Source organism: Cryptomeria japonica, chromosome 1 (genome assembly GCF_030272615.1).
Source record: "Cryptomeria japonica chromosome 1, Sugi_1.0, whole genome shotgun sequence".
Classification (NCBI taxonomy): domain Eukaryota; kingdom Viridiplantae; phylum Streptophyta; class Pinopsida; order Cupressales; family Cupressaceae; genus Cryptomeria; species Cryptomeria japonica.
The window spans coordinates 140,483,434-140,492,819 of NC_081405.1; positions in this window are offsets into that span (position 1 = coordinate 140,483,434).

Sequence of the window (9,386 nt, forward strand, 5' to 3'; positions counted from 1 at the left end):
CAATATGACCAAGTACTATGAATAAAGAAAAGCATCATGAAATGAAAGAAACCCTTATCCGACACATGATTGTAGTAAATATATGTGAAAAACAATGTAATCATATGTGAAAAAGCCAGCAAATTCAATTTATTAATTGTCATTAAAAGTCTCTTAATGAAAATGTTAATTTGCTGGAAAAGAAGATCTAAAATTAGGACCTTTTTATGAAAATTAATTTAAAATTTGAAAGGGGTGAAATTTGAATTTGTTTTCGACCTTAGGAGGTGTTAAAATTAATAAAGTACACCGGTTTTCTGGATTTAAGCAGAAAAATACAGTCAATTCTGTCTCCCAAAATTTTAGGAAAAAAGATAGGGACCGTGTTGAAACTGCACATGGTCCAACCAACTTTATTTGAAATTTTCAGGGACAATAGATATTAAAATTTTGTTTAAGAATCCAAAAACACAACTACTTCGGAGATGTCTAGATCGGTCAAATTGGCAGTCAAAGGTCAAAAATAAAAGTATATTAAAAATTAGGGTTTTGTTATTTAACCATGGAATTTTCAGAACAAAAAGATAGATTTGAGTTGCAACTTTGAAATAGAAATCACATCTGAAACATAGAATTAAAATTTGACACTACACAAGCTTAATTTCCTCAAAATAAAAAATTAGGGTTTTGATGCAATTAACCTCTAAAATTTGTAACTAGAACAAACTAGGAAATGAAATTTTGAAATTCAAATTACACTTAATTAGATTTATTAATGAGAATTTAGAATTAATGTGTAAGACGTCGGGCTCACCAAAATGTAAAGTGGAAAATTTGACCCTAGTGACTCCCCACCTAGGAGAGAGAAAGGAAGTCATTAGGATGACTTTCACTTGGAGGAACTTTACATTCATAAGAGGGGCTTGAATCTGCTAGATCCAAATCCAAGGGAAACAAAGATGTTAATTCCAAGTGGATTGCAAGGGTTGAAGTGTGATTTTCCCTCTTTTGTAAATGAGAAAGTTGACATGTTGACTATGTAGGAAAGAGGGATAAAATGAGTGAAACGAGGAGCTTCCGGTTTTGGATTGCGTTGTAACTTCGGATTTGAGATATTTATACTAATATGGATCTTCCCTACAAATTTAGAGAAAAGTCATGAGGACTGTGTTGAAAGTGCACAAGGTCCTCTTAAAAATCCATGAAATGAAAAGGGTTTTTCGTCTCTTTAAATGGAGTCCAAATCTGAAGATACAGTTGCGCACCTGCAACCTACACACAAAAAAGAAGGGAAGAAGGGTTTTGGATAGGAGTTTTCCTCAATCAAACCTTGGTTGAGGAATCAACCTTGAAGGAAAATAATTGCAAATGCTTAAATGTAAACAATGGAATTGTATACCTTGTAGATCTACAATTTGTTGATGATGATTGCTTTGCTTCTTGAATGAAATCAAAAGTTTTACATGAAATGGCATGTAACATGACAAAACCCTAACACACACATTCTTGCAAATGAATATTGTAAATGTTGCTCCAATGGATGAATGAAGAAGACATGTGAAGAATAAAACTTGATAGATGCTTGAAGAAGACCTTTCGCTTAAATTTCACCTATCGTATATTTTGTGTATTTCATATCCTTGCAAATGAGAAGACTAACTCCCTTTTATACATGCCTCAAAGAATTAATTCATCTCACCAAAAGCTGACATCAAGAAAGTTTGGAATCCTGAAATGCAGATAGGACCCAGGGGACCTATCTTGGGGCCACCCTAAGAGGGAGGGATAGGGGCACCACACCCCTGTCCTGCCCTATTTTGGGGTCTAGACAAGGTCCTGAGGCCATCCCAAGGCCTAAAACAGGAGAGGTTCAAAGTGAAAATGCAAAGAGAAGTCTCAGTTGGGAAGGAAGATGTTGTCGCCAAGGTGAGGACCTCAAATATGGTTAAAACTGCTAGGGTCCCAATTTTATGACACTACATTTAGCCCCCATGTTACCAGGAGTATGGATTATGCCAATACTGTCGGTAAAGTAGAAGAAATAGAGATGAAGATGAGAGATGCAGAGAAATACCACAAGGAGTATAAGATGTCACTAATATTGAGGAACAGAAGCCCCCAATCCTAGGATATTAATTTACTCAAACATATGCAAGAGCGCACAAAACAAAAAGGAACAAGACGTAGAAAACAAAAACAAATTGCAAAAGATACATGACAAAAACAAGTTACAAGACTACAAACCAACTAGCTGAAAAGACCTCAATACTCACATATCTCAACAACTAATTAGGACACAAAGACCCATGCCATCGCATAAACAAAAGTAATCACATAAAAGAGCAAAGCTGACATCATCCATGAACCATCAACATTAAAACTATGGGTTCATGAGAGAAAGGAGATAGAGGACATGAATACACACTTTGGTGATCGATGAAAAGAAAGGCAAACAAGAAAGAGACCATGGACATCTCTCCCCTAAAACTAGGTGAGCCATGGAGAGAAGGACGCAAAAATCTAGCCCCTAGAGTCATTCTTGGTGATCCATGTAAGGGAGGAGAGTGAGAACATTATTACTTCCACCCAACCTCATGCGTGTGTGTGCAAGTGATGTTCAAAGTGCCTGATAGGAGTCTATGTCTGAGTATGCTACAACCTGTATAAGATGTATAGTACAAATGTCAAGAAAGGCATGACATCTCTCTCTAAGAGTCTGTACTCTGGTTCTGAGAATAATCACCCTGCATAAGAGAAAAGTGGCATCATCTCACCCTAAGATTCTATGCTTCAGATCCAAGAATGACCCACTGTACAATAAAAAAGTGATAACATCTGTCTCTAAGAGTATTTTCTTTGGTTCTGAGAATGACCCACTATACCAAGAGAAAGCAACATCATCTCACTCTAAGAGTTTGTGCTCTAAATCCGAGAATGACCTACTGTACAAGTGAAAAGTGAAGACATCCTGCTCTAAGATGCTACTCTCTGGTTCAAGGAATGTCCCATTATATAATGCAGGACATAAGTATGGTACAAAGGACAGTGTGTTTGCCCCCCTGATGCAGAGATTCTTGGAGTTGCTCCAAATCACCTAGTTGTCTTTCTTGCTCTTCTCCAACCCTCTAACTCCTCAAGCCCATCCAGTGGTACATGGCAAGGGTTCTACTAGTTATACCTCCAAGGCCTATCCTCTTTGGCTTTCCTCCATGGTATATCAACTGATCTTTAACAATCAACACTTCCTATTGAGGATTCCACCTTGATCTCTAACACAACTTCGTAGTGCTCCAACAACCTCTGCAAAGGATCTTAATTCTCAGACTTGTTCCATGAGGGTAAAATGAATTGACATAGTTTCTTAGGTGTCCTTTAATGGTTTGGTCACCTTTAAACCCTTCGTCAAGCCTTACCAAGGTCACCTTGGCTATACCAGGCTCCAAACAGACCTAATTCAATTAGCCCTCCTATTACAGTTTTTAGGGGTTTGTTTCACATCTACCCACACAAGATCCCAAATAAATTACATTTATTAGTACCCTTTTCATAGTTACATGCAATATTGAAAAATGGCATCTGGGTAATTTGTACACATGGGATTTATAGAACTGTCATATTTTCTAGGGTTTTAGGCCTACCCAGGTGACTTGCAAACTTGGCCTTAGAAGGATTCACCAGTCAAAAATTCTGCAAAAACCAATCATGGATTCTTTAAGGGAATTAAATAGGGTCTCCAACCATGTTTCAACTTGGTCTCTACCACTCCATGTGTGCTCTAAAAATGCACATCTTTTGTTGTCCTAGTCCCACCAACTCCTAGCTGTGAGCCTAGGGTATCATTGTAAAATCACCACAAAGGTCTGGAAAGCCACAAAACTTACTCTAAACATTTTTACATACCCTAAGATACCCTAACCTATAATTCCACTAGATTTCAACCGGTGCCATCAGTGGATGCTCAGGTTAGAGCCATTTCTTGCTTAAACCCTAGTCTACAAGGGTTTTGTACCTAGTTCACAAAGAATGGTTTGAATCTCTACAACCAGACACAATCAAACCTTGAAATCTACCTTCTTGGAAAGTAGATTCACCAAACCTTCATTCCTTGCAAGTATATTTGTCTGACAAGTCCGTACTGGACCGTACAACACATCAAAAACAAGGGAAAATAGTGAAAATGGTGTACAAACAAGGTTTTTTCTTACAAACAAAACTTTCTTTGCATTTCAAACTCCTCCAACCGATAAAATGAAGTTTTGTTTTGGCTTTTAACAGTATGATTCAGTTGGTTAGAACCAACTTCTTCACCGCCAACAACATAAAGTGCAACTTTTTGCAATGTTGCAAAAGTTGTTTAGCATTTTTACATCTTTTTTATTCTTAGGATGCAACCTTGCACTCAAGTGCACTCCAAGGATCAAAAAGGTCCTCTATACATCCTAGGAGACCTAAAACAATGCATTACACCCTTATCACATGATGACTCTATTTTAGAGTAGTGCACCTATGAACAACATCAACATTACATCTTTCTAAGATATCAACATCCTGAACACAACAAAAGCTTAGACAACTCAACCATGACTTCATTGAGTCCCAAATGGTTGGTCCACTTATTACAACATAAAAGACAACATAAAAAACTTAAGAACAAACCAAAACAATTGCATGGAGTGATAGGTGCCCTGCACCATACTCCCTTCGGATAAAGAACTCAAGTCCCTTGAGTTAAGAGGTCTGCAATTTCCACACCATGCTGAAGTATATCTGATTCTAAAATCCACATAGCATTTGATTCAGGTAACCCTGCCCACTTTACAAGATAATTCTTGTATACACATTTCCTTGTCTTCTTAATTACCTTGGTGTCCAAGATACTTTCCAACTTGACTGGTTGGCTTGGTGGCAAATCACTCACCCAAAATTCAGTACTCTGTGATGAAGTGTCCAAATGATGTGTTTGTGATTCTCCCTTATATGGATAGAGATCACATATATTAAAGATAGGATAAATACCCAAGGTGGGAGGGAGCTCAACTTCATATGCATTCTGACCATATTTATGCACCACCTTAAGAATCCCAATCTTCTTCATCAATAGCTTAGTAGGCTGCCCTTTTGGAAGTCTCACTTTCCTTAGGTATGCTAGGACGAAATCTCCAATCTTAAATTGCACATCCCTTCTTGTTTTATCAGCATTCAGCTTATACTACTCGGACTTTTGTTGTAAGGTTTGTCTTACCTTATCATGCACTTCTTTGATTCCTTCTCATTAATTCCCACCTTTTGTGCTCTTGGGTGTCATAGAACTAAGATCCTTGAGTTCTAGTATGCCCCTAGAATCCCCTAGAATCCCCTAGAATGAAAACCATACACTATTTCAAAGGGACTTTTACCTGTACTTTGGTTAACTAAACAATTGTATGCATATTCTACCTGGTCGATTACCAAGTCCCAAGTCTTCCCATGCTATTTGGTAAGGCATCTTAGTAGATTACCCAAGGATATATTTACTACCTCTGCCTAACCATCTGATTGAGCATGATAGGCAAATGAAAAAGATAATTTTGTGCCCAACTTTCTCCAAAGTGTTCTCCAAAAGTGGCTTAAGAACTTTACATCCCTATCACTGACTATGCTGATTGGAAGACCATGAATTCTAACTATCTTTTTAAAGAAGATTCCTGCAATATAGGTGGCATCATTGGTTCTTTTGCAAGGTATAAAATATGCCATTTTACTGAACCTATCAACCACTACATACACACTGTCAAATTCCCTTGGAGTTCTTGGTAAGTGTAATACAAAATCCATGCTTAAACATTGGCCTCTAAGGTATGACCAAAGGTTGGTACAGACCTACATTACTTGATGAACCTTTTGCTCTTTTGTAAATTGCACATTGTTCTACAAACCTTCTCACTTCTGATTGCAACTTGGGTCAATGGTAAAACCTACTAACCCAATCCATAGTTTTATCTATGCCAAAATGACCTCCTATAACTCCTTGGTGCTTTTCTTGAATAATGTTTTGTCTTATAGAACATTGAGGAATGCAAAGAAGGCGTCCCTTGAATAGAAAACCCTCTTGTATCATATACTCTGAATAAGAATCATGTGATGTGTTAGAAAAATCAAAACAAACAGCATATATCTCGACAAAGTCTTTATCATCCTTGTAGAGGTCTTTTAACTCAGTCAATCCCAAACTTTGAAATTGTATCTCCTACATAGTCATGACTCTCCTCCTTAATGCATTAGCTACCTTGTTTGTAGTGCCCTTTTTGTGCTTGATAGTGAAGGTGTAGGATTGTAAGCATTCAACCCACTTTAGGTCTCTCTGATTAAATTTATCTTGCCCATTAAGGAAACTAAGGGCATGGTTGTCAATATAAACTACAAACTTTTTGGGTAGCAATTAATGATGCCACTTCTTCAATTCTTGCACCATGGCATACAACTCCAAATCATATGTGGAGTATCTTTGCTTGGCCTAATTCAATTTCTCTAAAAATAATGCTATAGGATGACCTTCTTGACTCAAAACGGCCCCTATTGCCCTTTGGCTAGCATCACACTCTACTATAAACAACTAACTGAAATCAGACAATCTAAGGGTTGGCAACTCTGCTATCTTAGCTTTCAACAATTCAAACCCCTTATTGGCTTCCTCTATCCACTTAAATTGACATTTAATCCCACCTTTAATGGTGTTAAGGATAGGAGCACAAACATGGCTAAAGTTTCTCACAAACTTCCTAGAAAAAGATGCCATTCCATGAAAACTCCTAACATCACTTATGGTCCTAGGTGTAGGCCAATTAATTATTGCCTCTACTTTACTTGGATCCATCTTTAAACGACCTTGTGAAATGACAAAACCAAGGTAAACTAACTCTATTTTCAATAACTCACATTTTTCAAGGTTGATTTTGAGTTGAGCCTCCTTCAACTTCTTCAAGACCATCTCCATGTGCTTAAGACCTACTGAAGACCGAAATGTCATCAAGATACACAATAACAAATTTGCTAATAAACTAAACTAAGACTTAATTCATGAGACTTTGAAAGGTACTAGGTGCATTCGTGAGGCCAAAAGGCATCACCAACCACTCATATAGGCCTACATTAGTTCTAAATATTATCTTCCATTCATCACTAGGTCTAATTCTTATCTAATGATAACTAGATTTCTAGTCCACCTTTATGAATTAGCATGCTCCACCTAGATTGTCCAATAGGTCCTCTATCCTTGGCATGGGAAACTAGTATCTTATGGTGATCTTATTAATTGCTCTTGAGTCAGTGCACATCCTCCATTTTCCTCCTTTTTCAGGCACTAGAATAGTGGGAACAGCACAAGGACTCAAACTCTTTTTAATAAACCCTTTGTCTAAGAGTTCTTGCACTTGTTTGGCAATCTCCTCATTTTGGCTAGGTTTCATTTTATAAGCATCTTTTTTAGGAAAATTTTCCCCTGGTATCAAGTCTATTTGATTATTTACATCCCTCATTGGAAGCAAAGTTAGGCATATCATCTCCTATTACTTCTTAATATTGCTTTAGTAAACCTTGCACTTCTTGAGGCACTTCACTCATTGGATCTCCCTTAGCTTCATCTTTAGGATTTAGCATTGTAGCATAGCCCTAATTACCTTCTTTTAACACTTTAAGGAACTCTTTGCCACTCAAAAACATAAAACTTTACCCTACTTGTTTTTCCTCCTTTGTATCAAGTAATTGATCCATTTGATACTTCTTACCATTCTTGGTGATGAGATAACTATTATTTTCTTCATTATGACAAGCTTTCACATCATGTTGTCATGGACGACCCAAAAGTAGATGACAAGAATCCATAGGCAATATGTCACATAGAATTTTTTCTTTGTATTCACCAGTTTTAAATTCCACCCATTCTTGTTCATCAACTAAGACATGTTGACCCCGATTGAGCCATGATACCTTATAGGGAGTGAGATGAGGCAATCTTTTCAGTTTGATCTTATCCACCATTTCAACTAAGACAATATTCTCTATGGAACCTGAATCCACAATCACCTTACAAATTTTACCATGTGACTTGCAAGTGGTCCTAAATAGACTTTTCCTCTGTGGTGGCTCTTGAGCTTGGGGTATCTTCAATATTGTTCTTCTCATCATCAAATTTTCCCCATCTATCGCTAGTCCTACCTTGCTGATTGGAGAGGTCACACTTTGAGTATCCTCCTCTTTCACTAACTAGGTCCTTTTCTCACTCATGTATAGACTTTATGAACTTGAGGCTTTTCCCGAGCACCTACACATGGTATGTCCAACTTGGTTGTAGTGGTAACACCTATCGGTGAAGACTGTATTTCCTCTCCCTGAGCTTCCAAACCTACCTCTAAAATTGCTTCTCCCTCTAAAGGATCCTCTATATGTCCCTCTTTGAGAGTCCCCACTTCCTTCTTGGTTTTGATGCTCTTCATTTCTTGAAGCACTCTTCCCTCTGCCAAAGGTTCGTCTACCCCTGAAATTCTTACCACCTCTATGCTTTTAATTTTGCTCACTTCTCCTTTTGATATTCTCCTCTTCCCTTAATACCAACTGAAAACACTTGTGAACAGTGTCTAGTGTGAGGATTCTTATTTCATCTTGTATGTTCTTCCTAAGACCATTCATGTATCTTGCCAATTTCTCCACTTCATTCTCATGTTTCCTAGCCCTCAAACTTAGTTTGTGGAATTCCTCAGTGTATACATTGACATCTAGTTCCCTTTGTTTCAAATTTGGCACTCTCTTGTGAATTTGAACTTCATAATCCCCTGGTAGGAATTGAGATTTAAGCCTTATCTTCATACGCTCCCATGAAGTTATCTTTTTCTTACCTACTTGTATCCTTTCTTCTTACATCATATTCTACCAAACCAGGGTTGATGCCCTCAATCTTGACTTGGCTAAATTTACTCTTTTCTCCTCTTCTACCTCCTTATAATCAAAATTATTATTCAATGCTTCTATCCAATCTAATAGCTCCTCTCCATTGAGATTTCCTCCATAGGTGGGTAATTCATACAAATTATCATTGGAGATGGATTTGACTGCATCCAAGAATAGTTTTTGGTCTTGAGGCATTGCTACTATTTTCTGGTCCTCCTCATCTTCCACTTATTCATTTTTCTCATCTCCCCATTCTGTCTTAACCTTCCCCTTCTCCTTCTTAGCATCTCGGGTCCCTTTAGTTCCTTCCTGATCCTTCAATCCTTCTAGCATCTTTGTCACCATTTGTCAGATGGGTTCTGGAGTCATTGCCTTTGGAGGCATTGAACTTGATTCTTATTCCTCATAGTCTGACATACACCAATGTTTTAAACTATGGCTCTGATACCACTCTGATGCAGAGATTCTTGGAGTTGCTCCAAATC